Genomic DNA, 16,570 nt, shown 5'->3' on the forward strand with positions numbered 1-16,570 from the left:
GACCCAATAACGGAGTCTCCACTGCCAGATCCTCCTGGAAGGGGTGTATCCCTTTATGGAGGATGCCTGTGCGTGACTTTGTTTAACGGGGGGAGACTGGTGCTCAGACAGTCACCACACGATCCTTGACAGAATCATGGTCAGGGTCCAGTGGCATTGAGTCCAAGACGACCGGGGACCCTTTTCTGCTGCAGCCTTCAACCGCCATCAAAGCCGTTGTGGTCGTTCTTAAATCTACCGTCTTCCGCCTGCTCCGCCGTTGAGGTCTTCACCGAATCCCTGGCTAGGGGGAAGTCAGGTATCAGGCCTTTTCCAAGGGCCACCTGGGGTAACAGTAGTAAAGGGGTTCACCTCCTGGTGCCCCAAGACCCCATAGAGGATTCTCCACTGCCGGATCCTCCTGGAAGGGGTGTATCCCTTTATGGAGGATGCCTGTGTGTGACTTTGTTTAACGTGGGGAGACCGGTGCACAGACAGTCACCACACGATCCTTGACAGAATCATGGTCATGGTCTAGTGGCATGGAGTCCAAGACGACCGGGGACCCTTTTCTGCCGCAGATTTCAACCGCCTTCACAGCCGTTGTGGTCGTTATTAAACTACTGTCTCCCGCCTGCTCTGCCGTTGAGGTCTTCACCGAATCCCGAGCTAGGGGGAAGTCAGGTACCAGGCCTTTGCGAAGGGCCACCTGGGGTAACAGTAGTAAAGGGGTTCCCCCCTAGTGCCCCAAGACCCAATAGAAGAGTCTCCTCTGCCGGATCCTCCTGGAAGTGGTGTATCCCTTTATGGAGGATGCCTGTGCGTGACTTTGTTTAACGGGGGGAGACCGGTGCACAGACAGTCACCACACGATCCTTGACAGAATCATGGTCAGGGTCCAGTGGCATGGAGTCCAAGACGACCGGGGACCCTTTTCTGCTGCAGCCTTCAACCGCCATGGCAGCCGTTGTGGTCGTTCTTAAATCTACCGTCTTCCGCCTGCTCTGCCGTTGAGGTCTTCACCGAATCCCTGGCTAGGGGGAAGTCAGGTATCAGGCCTTTTCCAAGGGCCACCTGGGGTAACAGTAGTAAAGGGGTTCACTTCCTAGTGCCCCAAAACCCCATATAGGAGCCTTCTCCTTTAACGTCATGCCCAGGACACTTTGCATTACAAATGGTGGGTGCATGTGCATGTACGAACCAGTCTGCCCCACAACAAAAATATAGAGAAAAATTAGCTTATTGACTGCAGTTTCGGCCGACGATGGCGAACTTGTGCAAAGAACTTCGGGTACATTTCTAACAAATATGGATATTTTTTTTCCCAATTAAATAAACATTGGCAAGAAGAACAAATCTTAATCTGCCAGGAAACGAGTTTAACGTTGAAAAACTTATTGGGGTGTTACCATTTAGTGGTCAATTGCACGGAATATGTACTGTACTGTGCCATCTACTAATAAAAGTATCAATCAATCAGTCAATCAATCAAATGCTCTTTCACGTTAACAAATGGCTATTTAGCTCCCCGAGATCGAATTGTTTCTTACAGCCAAGCAACGAGCTACATTTCATTTAGTACAGTGTTTCCCTTGATGCTCTAATGCCTCCTAAATTGTTTATGGGCCCGTTTAATTTGCAGGCCAGAAATCCCAATAAACACTCTTGGTGCGCTGACGAGCAATTATACGTTTGGCTAAATAGATAATGGCTCGCTCTTTAACGATGGATTAGTGACGGGGAAATGAAAGCGAAAGCCTGTAGGAGTCGTAGTCCTTTCATCGCATCCAATGAGTTATTTATTACTTTGTTTATGTCCTCACAAAATGTTGCCAAAACACGCTGGTTATTTTTTTTTTTTGCTATTGATTAGCCTTTAAGCTACTTACACGTCCAGCATATTTTTTTGGATGCATTGTTGTTTGATTTTGATTTCAACTTATTTATACTTAGTAAAAATTGCAATCGGTATACAGTCATTCTTATAAAATTACATATATCTTACTGACCTTGTTTTTGCTCTATTTATTTATTCTATTGAAATTATTTATATATCACCGTGTTGTCCTACTGGTAGTGAGGAGATTTGGGCAGCAGGCAGTTGAAAGGGAAGGACGGTGACATCGTAGGGGGCCAAATGCTGTGGTAATCGATTGTCTCTCTTTGGCCTGACAGAGGGCTGATGGTAAGCAGGTGATGTCTCCATAGTGTTTGATAGTGGAACTCTATCCGGCTCAAAGGACCAACATTAGGAAGGGATAGTAGTTCTTTTTTGGGTTGGGACACGATGGACAGATTCCGGCCAGAGAATCCTTAAATGACTACTGCAACACACTTCTTGTCAGGATCCCCAGCAAGAACTTCCAGAAGCTGCAGTACATAGAAAATAGTGCTGCGAGGATTCTGATGAGAGTGCGGAAACATGACCATATCACACCAACTCTCAAATCCCTTCACTGGCTTCCTGTTCCGTTCAGGATTGAATTCAAAATCTCCCTACTAACTCACCAGTGCCTCCATGGAAATGCCCCCCTCTACCTCAAGGAACTGCTCACCCCCAAATCCTCCACACGACACCTCCGCTCCATACAGGCTAACCTCCTCCAACCTCCACGGACAAAGCTTCGAACAATGGGAGACCGGGCTTTCTGCTCCGCTGCTCTCAGTCCGTGGAACGCTCTCCCTGACCACCTGAGGGCACCTCAGACTGTGGATGCTTTTAAAAAAGGCTTAAAAACCCGTCTTTTAAAAAAAGCCTTTCTATAGACATGCATGCTGGTTTTTAGCCTTTGGGGCTGTTTAAGGGCTGTCTCCCTTAGAGATAGGGTGAGAAGCTCTGCCATCCGGGAGGGACTCAAAGTAAATCCGCTGCTCCTTCACATCGAGAGGAGCCAGATGAGGTGGTTCGGGCATCTGGTCAGGATGCCACCCGAACACCTCCCTAGGGAGGTGTTTAGGGCACGTCCAACCGGTAGGAGGCCACGGGGAAGACCCAGGACACGTTGGGTAGACTATGTCTCCCGGCTGGCCTGGGAACGCCTCGGGATCCCCCGGGAAGAGCTAGACGAAGTGGCTGGGGAGAGGGAAGTCTGGGTTTCCCTGCTTAGGCTGTTGCCCCCACGACCCGACCTCGGATAAGCGGAAGATGATGGATGGATGGATGGGGCTGTTTCTAGTTTTATATTTTATTTATCTTTATTATTACTATTTTTTACACTGTGGTTCTTTGAGGTTGTTTGCTCAATGTAAAGTGCTTTTTACAAATAAAATCTATTATTATTATTATTGTTATTATCTTTATTGTTTTCGTCGTCAACGCACACAAGACCGACTGCCACCATTAATTGAAACCGGTGTTAATTTTGACAGCAAAATTGGATTTAGTTTTAGTCATCGTCTTTTGACTAAAATGTAATTTAGTTTTAGTCATAATTCAGTTATTTAAATAGTTTTAGTTTCAGTCGGCGAAATGTCATAAGATTATAGTCGACGAAAACTACAGTCGATTTAGTCGACTAAAGGGTAATATGTAAACTTTCCCTTCAATTTCTGAAAGTCAAAGCAAAACAGCGGAAATATCACCCATACAAGTCGTATTTCGATGAAAATCATGTCTCAAGTTGAGTATTTCACGAGTAAGACGTGTAATACACGGGATAACGTCGAGTGAGTTGTATGTTGTGGAAAATGCTTACCTGTGTGTGGATTTCGGGGTGATTCTTTAGATTAGATCGTACTTTATTTATTCCTTCAGGAAAACTTAAATTTTCAGCACAATCCCATTTAAGATCAGACAAAACATTTCAGGGAGACAGAACAGGATCGCTGACAGGTCTGCAGGCTTCCAGCGCCCCTTACAAAAAAGATGAGATACAAGTAAACAAATCGGGGGGATGGGAGAAAAAAATAGAAGATTAAAATAAGATAAAATAAAATAAAACAAATCGGTCTAAGCCTGGGCCCTGGAGAGGGGATCCAGACTGAGGCCAAGGGGAAAAAACAACTCATAGCCATAGTACACATCCCTCTCACATGTGTGTAAGAGGGAAACATCAAAGAACACAGAGGACATTAAAGACATTAAAGCAGCAGATACAAGCAGAAACTTCTACATACAGCTATGAATAAAAAGTAAAAGAAACATATCCACTGTGGTGGCCTCTGCGCTGTTCCACGCCATCGTCCCCTGGGGTGGAGGGAGCATGGCCAGAGACAGGAGCAGACCCAACAAAGCAACCAAGACAGCCGACTCCACTCTCGGCCGCCAACCAACTCTAGGCAAGTGTCAAGTCCGCATGGATGAGCGAAGATACGTCCAAGGAGACTCAGGGGTCCGACACCTGCTCACCCAGCCAAGACACCGTAATGGATGAAGTACTGGCTGTCCAGAGTCGAGACCCAGGATGGACCGCTCGCCTGTGTATCGGTTGGGGACATCTCTACGCTGCTGATCCAATCCAATCCAATCCAATCCACTTTATTTACATAGCACATTTAAACAACAATAACGTTTCCAAAGTGCTGCACAGCCATGTTAAAAACAATTGTAAAAAATAAATAAAAAATAAATAAAATAAAATTTAAAAAAAGTATATATATATATTATGCTCCACCAATGACTGAATAAAAACCAAAAATAAATAAATATAAACCAATAAAAACAATATAAAAACAAATATGATTAAAAAATATTTTAAAGGGTAAAACCAATTAAAACAGTAAAATAGAAATCAAAGTGTATAAAAACCACAGAGGACAACAGAGGACCACACAACTCACGTAGTGTTAAAAGCCAAAGAATAAAATCAATCAATCAATCAATGTTTATTTATATAGCCCCAAATCACAAATGTCTCAAAGGACTGCACAAATCATTACGACTACAACATCCTCGGAAGAACCCACAAAAAAGTGTGTCTTAAGAAGAGACTTAAAAGAGTCCACTGTGGAAGCAGTTTGAACATGGAGGGGCGGAGTGTTCCAGAGCTTAGGGCCGACCACAGAGAAGGCCCTGTCTCCCCTGGTCTTAAGTCTGGTCTTGGGCACCACGAGCTGGAACTGGCTCTCGGACCTCAGAGCGCGCGCAGGGATGTAAATTTGGATGAGGTCCGAGATATATTGAGGTGCCAGTCCATGTAAAGATTTAAAAACAAACAGCAATGTTTTAAATTCAATTTTAAAATGAACAGGGAGCCAGTGCAAACTCTGAAGAATTGGGGTTATATGCTGGCGTTTCCTGGCCCCTGTTAAAAGTCCTGCTGCCGCGTTCTGGACTAACTGCAACCGGGAGAGAGCTTTTTGGCTAATGCCAGCATAAAGTGCATTGCAGTAGTCCAGGCCACTTGAAATAAAAGCATGCACCACTTGTTCAAAAAGGTTAAAAGATAAAAACGGTTTAACCTTTACTAAAAGACGAAGGTGATAAAAACACGATTTTAAAACGCCATTGACTTGTTTGTCTAGTTTAAAATGGCTGTCTATAGTGACGCCAAGGCTGGTGACTTTGGGACGCACATCATTTTGCAATGGTCCCAAGTCAGTGAGGGCCGGACCAAAAACTAAAATTTCCGTTTTTCCCTCATTCATTATTAAAAAATTCTGGGCTAACCAAGCCTTGACGTCACATAGACAGTTAAGAAGGGGTGTCAGGGGGCCGTGGCTTTTTGAAATCGGCATATAAATTTGGCAGTCATCTGCATAAAAGTGATAAAACACTCAATTTTTCTTAAAAATATCTCCAAGAGGGAGGAGATAAAGAGCGAACAGGATGGGGCCTAAAATAGATCCCTGGGGGACACCACAGTAAAGCGGGGCCGCCTCTGCTTGAGATGGTTTCCTGTGGACAGGACTCTCATTGCTGTCTTGGATCCGCTTTGAACTGAACTCTCGCGTCTGTGTTGGAGCCACTATGGATTGAACTTTCACAGTATCATGTTAGACCCGCTCCACATCCATTGCTTTCGGTCCCCTAGAGGGGGGGGGTTGCCCACATCTGAGGTCCTCTCCAAGGTTTCTCATAGTCAGCATTGTCACTGGCGTCCCACTGGATGTGAATTCTCCCTGCCCACTGGGTGTGAGTTTTCCTTGCCCTTTTGTGGGTTCTTCCGAGGATGTTGTAGTCGTAATGATTTGTGCAGTCCTTTGAGACATTTGTGATTTGGGGCTATATAAATAAACATTGATTGATTGATTGATATATAACTTAATAGTGACAAGCAAAGTCGAGTTTCAAATCATCCATCCGTCCATTTCCTACCGCTTGTCCCTTCTGGGGTCGCTGGAGCCAAACCCAGCTGCATTCGGGCCATCGCAGGGCCAACACAGATAGACAGACAACATTCACACACTAGGGCCAATTTAAGTGTTGCCAATCAACCTATCAATAATAATTAACAAATATCAATGGCGAATCAAATCAAATTTAAATAAAAATTGGGGGGGCCGGGTTTGGTGGTATATTGTGGCATCCAGGAAGAGTTAGTGCTGCAAGGGGTTCTGGGTATTACGTGTGTTATGGTGCAGATGTTCTCCCGAAACGTGTTTGTCATTCTTGTTTGGTGTGGCTTCACAGTGTGGCACATATTTGGAGCAGTGTTACTCGTTTATACGGCCACCCTCAGTGTGACCTGTATGGCTGTTGACCAAGTATGCGTTGCATTCATTCGTGTGTGTGTTAAAGCCTTAGACATTATGTGACTGGGCTGGCACGTTGTTTCGTATGGCGGAAAAGCGGACGTGACAACAGGTTGTAGAGGACGCTAAAGGCAGTGCCTTCGAGGCACGACCCAATATTGTTGTCCGGGTGGAAATTGGGAGAAATTCGGAAAAATTGTTGCCCCGGGAGATTTTCGGGAGGGGCAGTGAAATTCTGGAGTCTCTCGGGTAAATCGGGAGGGTTGGCAAATGCGTTGTTACAGCGACACCGCCCCTGAATAATACCGGTGGGCCAGCTCTAATCTTAATTTGATATTACCTCAGGGGCCAAATTTGGCCCGCGGGCCAGAGTTTGACACCCATGTGTTGGAACTACCAACTGCGCCCAACCCTTCACCAAATATCAACAAAAAGTTGTTAAAACCCCCTTCAAAACAAAGGTTTCCTAAAAAATGTCATTTTTCCTCTTTGAGCTGTAATGTGACCCCTCAAAATGCTTCAAAACTCACCAAACTGGACACACATCAGGACTGGTGAAAATTGCGATCTAATAAAAAACCAAACCCCAAAACTCCAAATTGTGCTCTAGCGCCCCCTAGGAATAAAACACTGACAAAACTGCTTTTGGGAAGAAAACACAGACAAAACTGCTTGTAACTTCTGCTAGGAATGTCGTAAAGGCATGAAACAAAAACTTCTATGTAGGTCTCACTTAGACCTACATTTCATAGATTGACATCTTTCAGCAAAAATCAACAAGAAGTCGGCAAATACCCCTTAAAAACTAAATTTTGTAAAAACCCGTCACCTTTTTTCAAACATTATCTCCTCTGAGCGCGTTTGTTGTGTCGGTTTCAAACTCGCACAAGAAAGGGATTGAACCCTTCTGATTAAAAGTCGACGAAAGAGGTTTTCCAACTGCTCTGGTTGTTATTTTACGAGCCTTCAAAGAACATCTGCGCTGAATCCATCTCAAGATGGCCGCTTAAAAGCAGGAAGCACCAGCGTGACCACACAATGCAGAGAAGGTAGGTAATGTGCGGGTAAAGATATGTTGACTGGGTGAGAGAAGGAGGCAACAGTTTGACTCCAGGATACAGGGAAGGTAGGTAATGTGCAGGTAAAGATATGTTGTCTGGGTGATGGCAGGAAGCACCAGCGTGTATGGGTGACAGAAAGAAGCACCAGTGTGACCCCAGGATGCAGAGAAGGTAGGTAATGTGCAGGTAAAAATATGTTGAATGGGTAAAGGCAGGAAACACCAGCGTGTATGGGTGACAGAAAGAAGCATCAGTGTGACCCCAGGATGCAGAGAAGGTAGGTAATTTCCGGGTAAAGATATGTTGACTGGGTGAGAGAAGGAGGCAACAGTTTGACTCCAGGATACAGGGAAGGTAGGTAATGTGCAGGTAAAGATATGTTGTCTGGGTGATGGCAGGAAGCACCAGCGTGTATGGGTGACAGAAAGAAGCACCAGTGTGACCCCAGGATGCAGGGAAGGTAGGTAATGTGCAGGTAAAGATATGTTGACTGGGTGAAAGAAGGAGGCAGCAGTTTGACTCCAGGATACAGAGAAGGTAGGTAAAGTGCAGGTAAAGATATGTTGTCTGGGTGATGGCAGGAAGCACCAGCGTGTATGGGTGACAGAAAGAAGCACCAGTGTGACCCCAGGATGCAGGGAAGGTAGGTAATGTGCAGGTAAAGATATGTTGTCTGGGTGATGGCAGGAAGCACCAGCGTGTATGGGTGACAGAAAGAAGCACCAGTGTGACCCCAGGATGCAGAGAAGGTAGGTAATGTGCAGGTAAAGATATGTTGTCTGGGTGATGGCAGGAAGCACCAGCGTGTATGGGTGACAGAAAGAAGCACCAGTGTGACCCCAGGATGCAGGGAAGGTAGGTAATGTGCAGGTAAAGATATGTTGACTGGGTGAAAGAAGAAGGCACCAGTTTGACTCCAGGATACAGAGAAGATAGGTAATGTGCAGGTAAAGATATATGTTGTCTGGGTGATAGCAGGAAGCACCAGCGTGTATGGGTGACAGAAAGAAGCACCAGTGTGACCCCAGGATGCAGGGAAGGTAGGTAATGTGCAGGTAAAGATATGTTGAATGGGTAAAGGCAGGAAACACCAGCGTGTATGGGTGACAGAAAGAAGCACCAGTGTGACCCCAGGATGCAGAGAAGGTAGGTAATGTGCAGGTAAAGATATGTTGACTGGGTGAAAGAAGGAGGCAACAGTTTGACTCCAGGATACAGAGAAGGTAGGTAATGTGCAGGTAAAGATATGTTGTCTGGGTGATGGCAGGAAGCACCAGCGTGTATGGGTGACAGAAAGAAGCACCAGTGTGACCCCAGGATGCAGGGAAGGTAGGTAATGTGCAAGTAAAGATATGTTGAATGGGTGATGGCAGGAAGCACCAGCGTGTATGGGTGACAGAAAGAAGCACCAGTGTGACCCCAGGATGCAGAGAAGGTAGGTAATGTGCAGGTAAAGATATGTTGACTGGGTGAAAGAAGGAGGCAACAGTTTGACTCCAGGATACAGAGAAGGTAGGTAATGTGCAGGTAAAGATATGTTGTCTGGGTGATGGCAGGAAGCACCAGCGTGTATGGGTGACAGAAAGAAGCACCAGTGTGACCCCAGGATGCAGGGAAGGTAGGTAATGTGCAGGTAAAGATATGTTGAATGGGTAAAGGCAGGAAACACCAGCAAAAGTTGGTCCCGTCCATCGCTGCTTGCAGCTTTAATTTGTATTATATTTTTATAATTATTATTACTATTTTTATTACGCTATGGCACATTAAGGTTGTTTGCTCAACGTAAAGTGTTTTTTTTTACAAATAATATCTATTATTGTTATTATTATTATTAAATTTACTAAAATAAAAGTACATTTTATTCAAGACAAACGTGTAATTATACAGGGAAAAAAATGTGTCATTTACGAGAATAAAATGTGAGAAAAAACAGCATCGACACTTTTTAACATGTCATCTTTGACATGAAACTTTGGTGGATGTCTTCTTCAGCCAAGCGTGGGACGCTCAGTGTCACGCTGAAGAGACTGAATGATTTATGCCTTTGTCATTTCTCGTTTGCACAAGCAAAGTGTCAACCTGTGCGCGTGTGTGTGTGTGTGTGTGTGTGTGTGCGTGTGTGTGTGTGTGTGTGTGTGTGTGTTGCATCTGCAGAGACAAAAAGGTAAGGACTGGAGGGAAGACAAAGTCCTTGGAGGAAATAACAAAGTCAAGCAGGCATCTTGGACGCTTTATTTGCCATCATTGAGAGACTCGGTCTTTTTGACAAAATGTGTGCAGTTTTTGAACATCCATCCATCCATTTTCTGCCGCTTGTCCCTTTTGGCGTGGTGGGGCAGCTGCGTTCGAGCGCAAGGCGGCGTACACCCTGGACGAGTTGCCACCTCACCGCAGGGCCGCTGTTGATTAAAAAATGCGCTTAACACCTCTAAAGGCTTAGTTGGCCACATGCGTGGACAACACCTTTTAGCTCTTATTTCCAAAATTGTGCGCACTACTGAATCGGGGTCGCACGGCCACTTATGTGGACACTTATACTGCCATCTGGTGGTGTCAGAAGAGTATAAAATACAGTGGAATTTGGGGAAAAAAAGTGCCTGAACGAGTAATTGCTGTCCTGACCTGACACCCTGAAGTGATTGCTAATCCATTTTAAACCAGTCATAGTCACTACACGTTACATTTGAGTGGTTAAATGTGGTAAGCTGCAGGCAAGCCCTCTCAGACTTACATTTATAACTTAGTGTGGAGAGGCAGACAGCGGGCTCGGACGAACGACGGCCCGGCCCAAGATGGAGGCCAGGAGGCGGAACATGCAGCAGATGGGAGCGGCGGGGCACGGCTGGAGCGACACTACAGCCATCAGAGTCAGGTGCGTACACAACACACCTGTGCTCAATCCCTGCATCTTCTGCTGCAGCATTAAAAAGGGCGAGGGAGGAACCATCCGATCACAACGACGACGAGAGCCACGAGAGAGAACCCGAGCGAGATGAGTCCCTCGCTCGGGACTTTAAGGTTTTACTACTTACGTATAAAATACTACACGGTCTAGCTCCAGCCTATCTTGCTGATTGTATTGTACCATATGTCCCGGCAAGAAATCTGCCTTCAAAAGACTCCGGCTTCGGAGTGATTCCTAGAGCCCAAAAAAAGTCTGCGGGCTATAGAGCGTTTTCCGTTCGGGCTCCAGTACTCTGGAATGCCCTCCGGTAACAGTTCCAGATGCTACCTCAGTAGAAGCATTTAAGTCTCACCTTAAAACTCATTTGTATACTCTAGCCTTTAAATAGACCTCCTTTTTAGACCAGTTGATCTGCCGCTTCTTTTCTTTCTCCTATGTCCCCCCCTCCCTTGTTGAGGGGGGTCCGGTCCGATGACCATGGATGAAGTACTGGCTGTCCAGAGTCGAGACCCAGGATGGACCGCTCGCCTGTGTATCGGTTGGGAACATCTCTACGCTGCTGATCCGCCTCCGCTTGAGATGGTTTCCTGTGGACAGGACTCTCGCTGCTGTCTTGGATCCGCTTTGAACTGAACTCTCGCGGCTGTGTTGGAGCCACTATGGATTGAACTTTCACAGTATCATGTTAGACCCGCTCGACATCCATTGCTTTCGGTCCCCTAGAGGGGGGGGGGGGGGGGGTTGCCCACATCTGAGGTCCTCTCCAAGGTTTCTCATAGTCAGCATTGTCACTGGCGTCCCACTGGATGTGAATTCTCCCTGCCCACTGGGTGTGAGTTTTCCTTGCCCTTTTGTGGGTTCTTCCGAGGATGTTGTAGTCGTAATGATTTGTGCAGTCCTTTGAGACATTTGTGATTTGGGGCTATATAAATAAACATTGATTGATTGATTGAGCAATTGGCGCAACAGACAGGCAAGACGATATGATAGTGATTGAAATAATAAACCGTGGTCAGACCTGCTTTGATGCGTCATGTGTCAATCATCACTGCAACCCACACACGGATGGCAGGAAGTCCGTCACACTTAGATACCTGCAGAGGTGCTCCTGATGCTTCTCTAAACTCACGCACACCTACTCTAAGATTTGTTTTCATGCTCTGCTTTCACACCAGGTGAGGAGCAGCTGATTTGATTAGCTACTGACATGCCACCTTGTGACTCACGTTACTATAGCAACAACACTACAAACATTACTGGCCGATTTGACAGTCTACAAACCCCGTTTCCATATGAGTTGGGAAATGGTGTTAGATGTAAATATAAACAGAATACAATGATTTGCAAATCCTTTTCAAGCCATATTCAGTTGAATATGCTACAAAGACAACATATTTGATGTTCAAACTCATAAACATTTTTTTTTTTTGCAAATAATCATTAACTTAGAATTTCATGGCTGCAACAAGTGCCAAAGTAGTTGGGAAAGGGCATGTTCACCACTGTGTTACATCACCTTTTCTTTTAACAACACTCAATAAACGTTTGGGAACTGAGGAAACTAATTGTTGAAGCTTTGAAAGTGGAATTCTTTCCCATTCTTGTTTTATGTAGAGCTTCAGTCCTTCAACAGTCCAAGGTCTCCGCTGTCGTATTTTACGCTTCATAATGCGCCACACATTTTCCATGGGAGACAGGTCTGGACTGCAGGCGGGCAAGGAAAGTATCCGCACTCTTTTTTTACAAAGTCACGCTGTTGTAACACGTGCTGAATGTGGCTTGGCATTGTCCTACTGAAATAAGCAGGGGCGTCCATAAATAAGACGGCGCTTAGATGGCAGCATATATTGTTCCAAAACCTGTATGTACCTTTCAGCATAATGGTGCCTTCACAGATGTGTAAGTTACCCATGCCTTGGGCACTAATGCACCCCCATACCATCACACATGCTGGCTTTTCCACTTTGCGTCGATAACAGTCTGGATGGTTCGCTTCCCCTTTGGTCCGGATGACACGACGTCGAATATTTCCAAAAACAATTTGAAATGTGGTTTCGTCAGACCACAGAACACTCTTCCACTTTGCATCAGTCCATCTTAGATGATCTCGGGCCCAGAGAAGCCGGCGGTGTTTCTGGATGTTGTTGATAAATGGCTTTCGCTTTGCATAGTAGAGCTTTAACTTGCACTTACGGATGTAGCGAACAACTGTATTTAGTGACAGTGGTTTTCCAAAGTGTTCCTGAGCCCATGTGGTGATATCCTTTAGAGATTTATGTCGGTTTTTGATAGTGCCGTCTAAGAAATCGAAGGTCACGGTCATTCAATGCCGCTTACGTGGAGTGATTTCTCCAGATTCTCTGAACATTTTGATGATATTATGGAGCGTAGATGTTGAAATCCCTAAATTTCTTGCAATGTCACTTTGAGAAAGGTTGTTCTTAAACTGTTTGACTATTTGCTCACGCAGTTGTGGACAAAGGGGTGTACCTCGCCCCATCCTTTCTTGTGAAAGACTGGGAAGCAGTTTTTATAGCCAATCATGGCACCCACCTGTTCCCAATTAGCCTGCACACCTGTGGGATGTTCCAAATAAGTGTTTGATGAGCATTCCTCAACTTTATCAGTATTTATTGCCACCTTTCCCAACTTCTTTATCACGTGTTGCTGGCATAAAATTCTAAAGTTAATGATTATTTGCAAAAAACAAAAAGTTTATCAGTTTGAACATGAAATATGTTGTCTTTGTAGCATATTCAACTGAATATGGATTGAAAATGATTTGAAAGTCATTGTATTCTGTTTATATTTACATCTAACACAATTTCCCAACTCATATGGAAACGGGGTTTGTACTTTCTCGGCCCCCAACAAGGCATACGCCGAGTTTGCAGAATATCTGAGACTCTTAGGAACTATGTATCACTAGTTGCTAAACCAATAACAATAACAATTTTATTTTAGGTCATATAAACATTTAGAAAAGTGACATACAATACATTTTTTATTCCAATTGTATTATGTTAAGGGTCAATTTGACCCATTTCAGTTTTTGTGTTGATCAAAGTACTGGTTATCCTTTCTTTTTCTTGCTGAAATCTGGGGACTTTTCCTCATCCAGGGTTATGAACTGCTGTGTAAATCTGGACACTTCGATGTGTAGTGGAATGTTTGTGCAGAGTTTGTATAAAAAGATGATGTTGCGAGTCATTTTGACCCAGGCGCTTTAATGTGGGTAAATAGCTGTTCAGATCCAAAAATAAACATGTCTCCTTGATGTAATTTTTACTTTGATGTACAATTGTTTGTATTTTGATTGTCTCTGAGACCCAGAGCCAGGTGTGTGAAGAGAGGGAACTTTCTCACACTTGTCCTTGTCTCCTCAGATGTCATCCTTCTGGAGCTCATTTTTGGGTGAGTTTGTCAAAGAGATGACATGAGAACAGTGACAAGGACAAGTGTGAGAAAGTTCCCTCTCTTCACACACCTGGCTCTGGGTCTCGGAGGCAATCAAAATACAAACAATTGTACATCAAAGAGACTTGTTTATTTTGGCTATTTACCCACATTAAAGCGTCTGGGTCAAAATGACCCGCAACATCATATTTGTATACAAACTCTGCAATATATTCCACTACACGACAAAGTGTCCAGCTTTTAACCAGTACTTTGATAAACACAAAAACTGAAATGGGTCAAATTGACCCTCAACATAATAGAAGGGTTAATAGGGACCCAAACAAGTTTTGCATTGAATATTGAACAAGCAAGGCTTATATAACTTTATAGTGACGTGCAAAATCATCGAGTTTAAAATATTATTGAAAAAATATCAATGGCACATCAAATAACATTTTAATAAACATTGAATGCCTCTTTTCTATTTTTCAGCCTTCTGAGTTAAATATCAACATCAACTTTTGTCCACAGGCTAATAATACATTTGAAAATAAATGAACAATAATGAATGAATCAAACATTCAAGCCTTGAAGTAGCAAGAGAAAGTGCATGAATAAAATGTTAATTATTGCTGAGTTTGCTACACTGATTTGCTTCAACACTGAATATGGAACAAGCAGCGCTTATATAAGTTAATAGTGCAAAATCAACATTCAAATAACAAAGAAAAGAACATCAATGGTATATGAAATAAAATGTAAACAAAACATGTAATGCCTCTTCTTTTTGCAGCTTTCTAAAGTAAATATCAACATGAACTTTTTCCACACGCTAATAAATTAGAAAATTAAATAACAATGAGGTGGGCGGAGTTGGTGGTAGCAGGAGGTGTATATTCCAGCGTCCTGGGAGAGTTAATGCTGCAAGGGGTTCTGGGTATTTGTTCTGTTGTGTTACGGTGCAGATGTTCTCCCGAAATGTGTTTGTCATTCTTGTTTGGTGTGGGTTCACAGTGTGGTGTAACAGTGTTAAAGTTGTTTATACGGCCACCCTCAGTGTGACCCGTATGGCTGTTGACCAAGTATGCTCGCATTCACTTACGTGTGCGTATGAGTTGCTTACATTTTGTGACTGGGTCGGCACGCTGTTTGTATGGAGGAAAAGTGGACGTGACGCCCCCAATATTGTTCACCGAGTGGAAAGCGGGAAGAATTCCAGAGAATGGTTGTCCCGGGCACTGAACTTCGGGAGTCTCCCGGGAAAATCGGGAGGGTTGGCATGTATGAGTATTAGCGGTGAATGCGGTGTTATAGCGACACTGCCGCTGTATAGTACCGGCGGGCCAACTTTTGATTGATTGATTGATACTTTTATTAGTAGTAGTAGTAGTAGTACTTTTATTCGAACTCTAATGTTGATTTGATATTGCCTCAAGGGCCAAATTAAATTACACGGCGGGTCAAATTTGGCCCGCGGGCCAGAGTTTGACACCCTTGCCTTATAACATAGTTTAAAAAGTCAGTTTTATATAATACTGGGGGGGGGTCCACAAAGTTACAGTTCCTCCGCTTTCGATCATTAACTTTCCGTGACATGCACCTGGGGATAGGCCCCTCCCACCTCCAAAGACATGCACCTGGGGATAGGCCCCTCCCACTTCCAAAGACATGCACCTGGGGATAGGCCCCTCCCACTTCCAAAGACATGCACCTGGGGATAGGCCCCTCCCACCTCCAAAGACATGCACCTGGGGATAGGCCCCTCCCACTTCCAAAGACATGCACCTGGGGATAGGCCCCTCCCACTTCCAAAGACATGCACCTGGGGATAGGCCCCTCCCACCTCCAAAGACATGCACCTGGGGATAGGCCCCTCCCACCTCCAAAGACATGCACCTGGGGATAGGCCCCTCCCACTTCCAAAGACATGCACCTGGGGATAGGCCCCTCCCACCTCCAAAGACATGCACCTGGGGATAGGCCCCTCCCACCTCCAAAGACATGCACCTGGGGATAGGCCCCTCCCACCTCCAAAGACATGCACCTGGGGATAGGCCCCTCCCACTTCCAAAGACATGCACCTGGGGATAGGCCCCTCCCACTTCCAAAGACATGCACCTGGGGATAGGCCCCTCCCACCTCCAAAGACATGCACCTGGGGATAGGCCCCTCCCACCTCCAAAGACATGCACCTGGGGATAGGCCCCTCCCACTTCCAAAGACATGCACCTGGGGATAGGCCCCCCCCACCTCCAGAGACATGCACCTGGGGATAGGCCCCTCCCACTTCCAAAGACATGCACCTGGGGATAGGTTGATTGGCAACACTAAATTGGCCCTAGTGTTTGAATGAGTGTGAATGTTGTCTGTCTATCTGTGTTGGCCCTGTGATGAGGTGGCGTCTTGTCCAGGGTGTACCCCGCCTTCCGCCCGATTGTAGCTGAGATAGGCGCCAGCACCCCCCGCGACCCCAAAAGGGAATAAGCGGTAGAAAATGGATGGATGGATGGATGGATGGACTTATCCTCAACTTTTGCAGGGTCTTCTTCAAGTGAGGCGGCACCGTCAGCATCAGCACCGCCTCCCAAACTGA

Source organism: Nerophis ophidion, linkage group LG14, assembly GCF_033978795.1.
Source record: "Nerophis ophidion isolate RoL-2023_Sa linkage group LG14, RoL_Noph_v1.0, whole genome shotgun sequence".
NCBI lineage: Eukaryota > Metazoa > Chordata > Actinopteri > Syngnathiformes > Syngnathidae > Nerophis > Nerophis ophidion.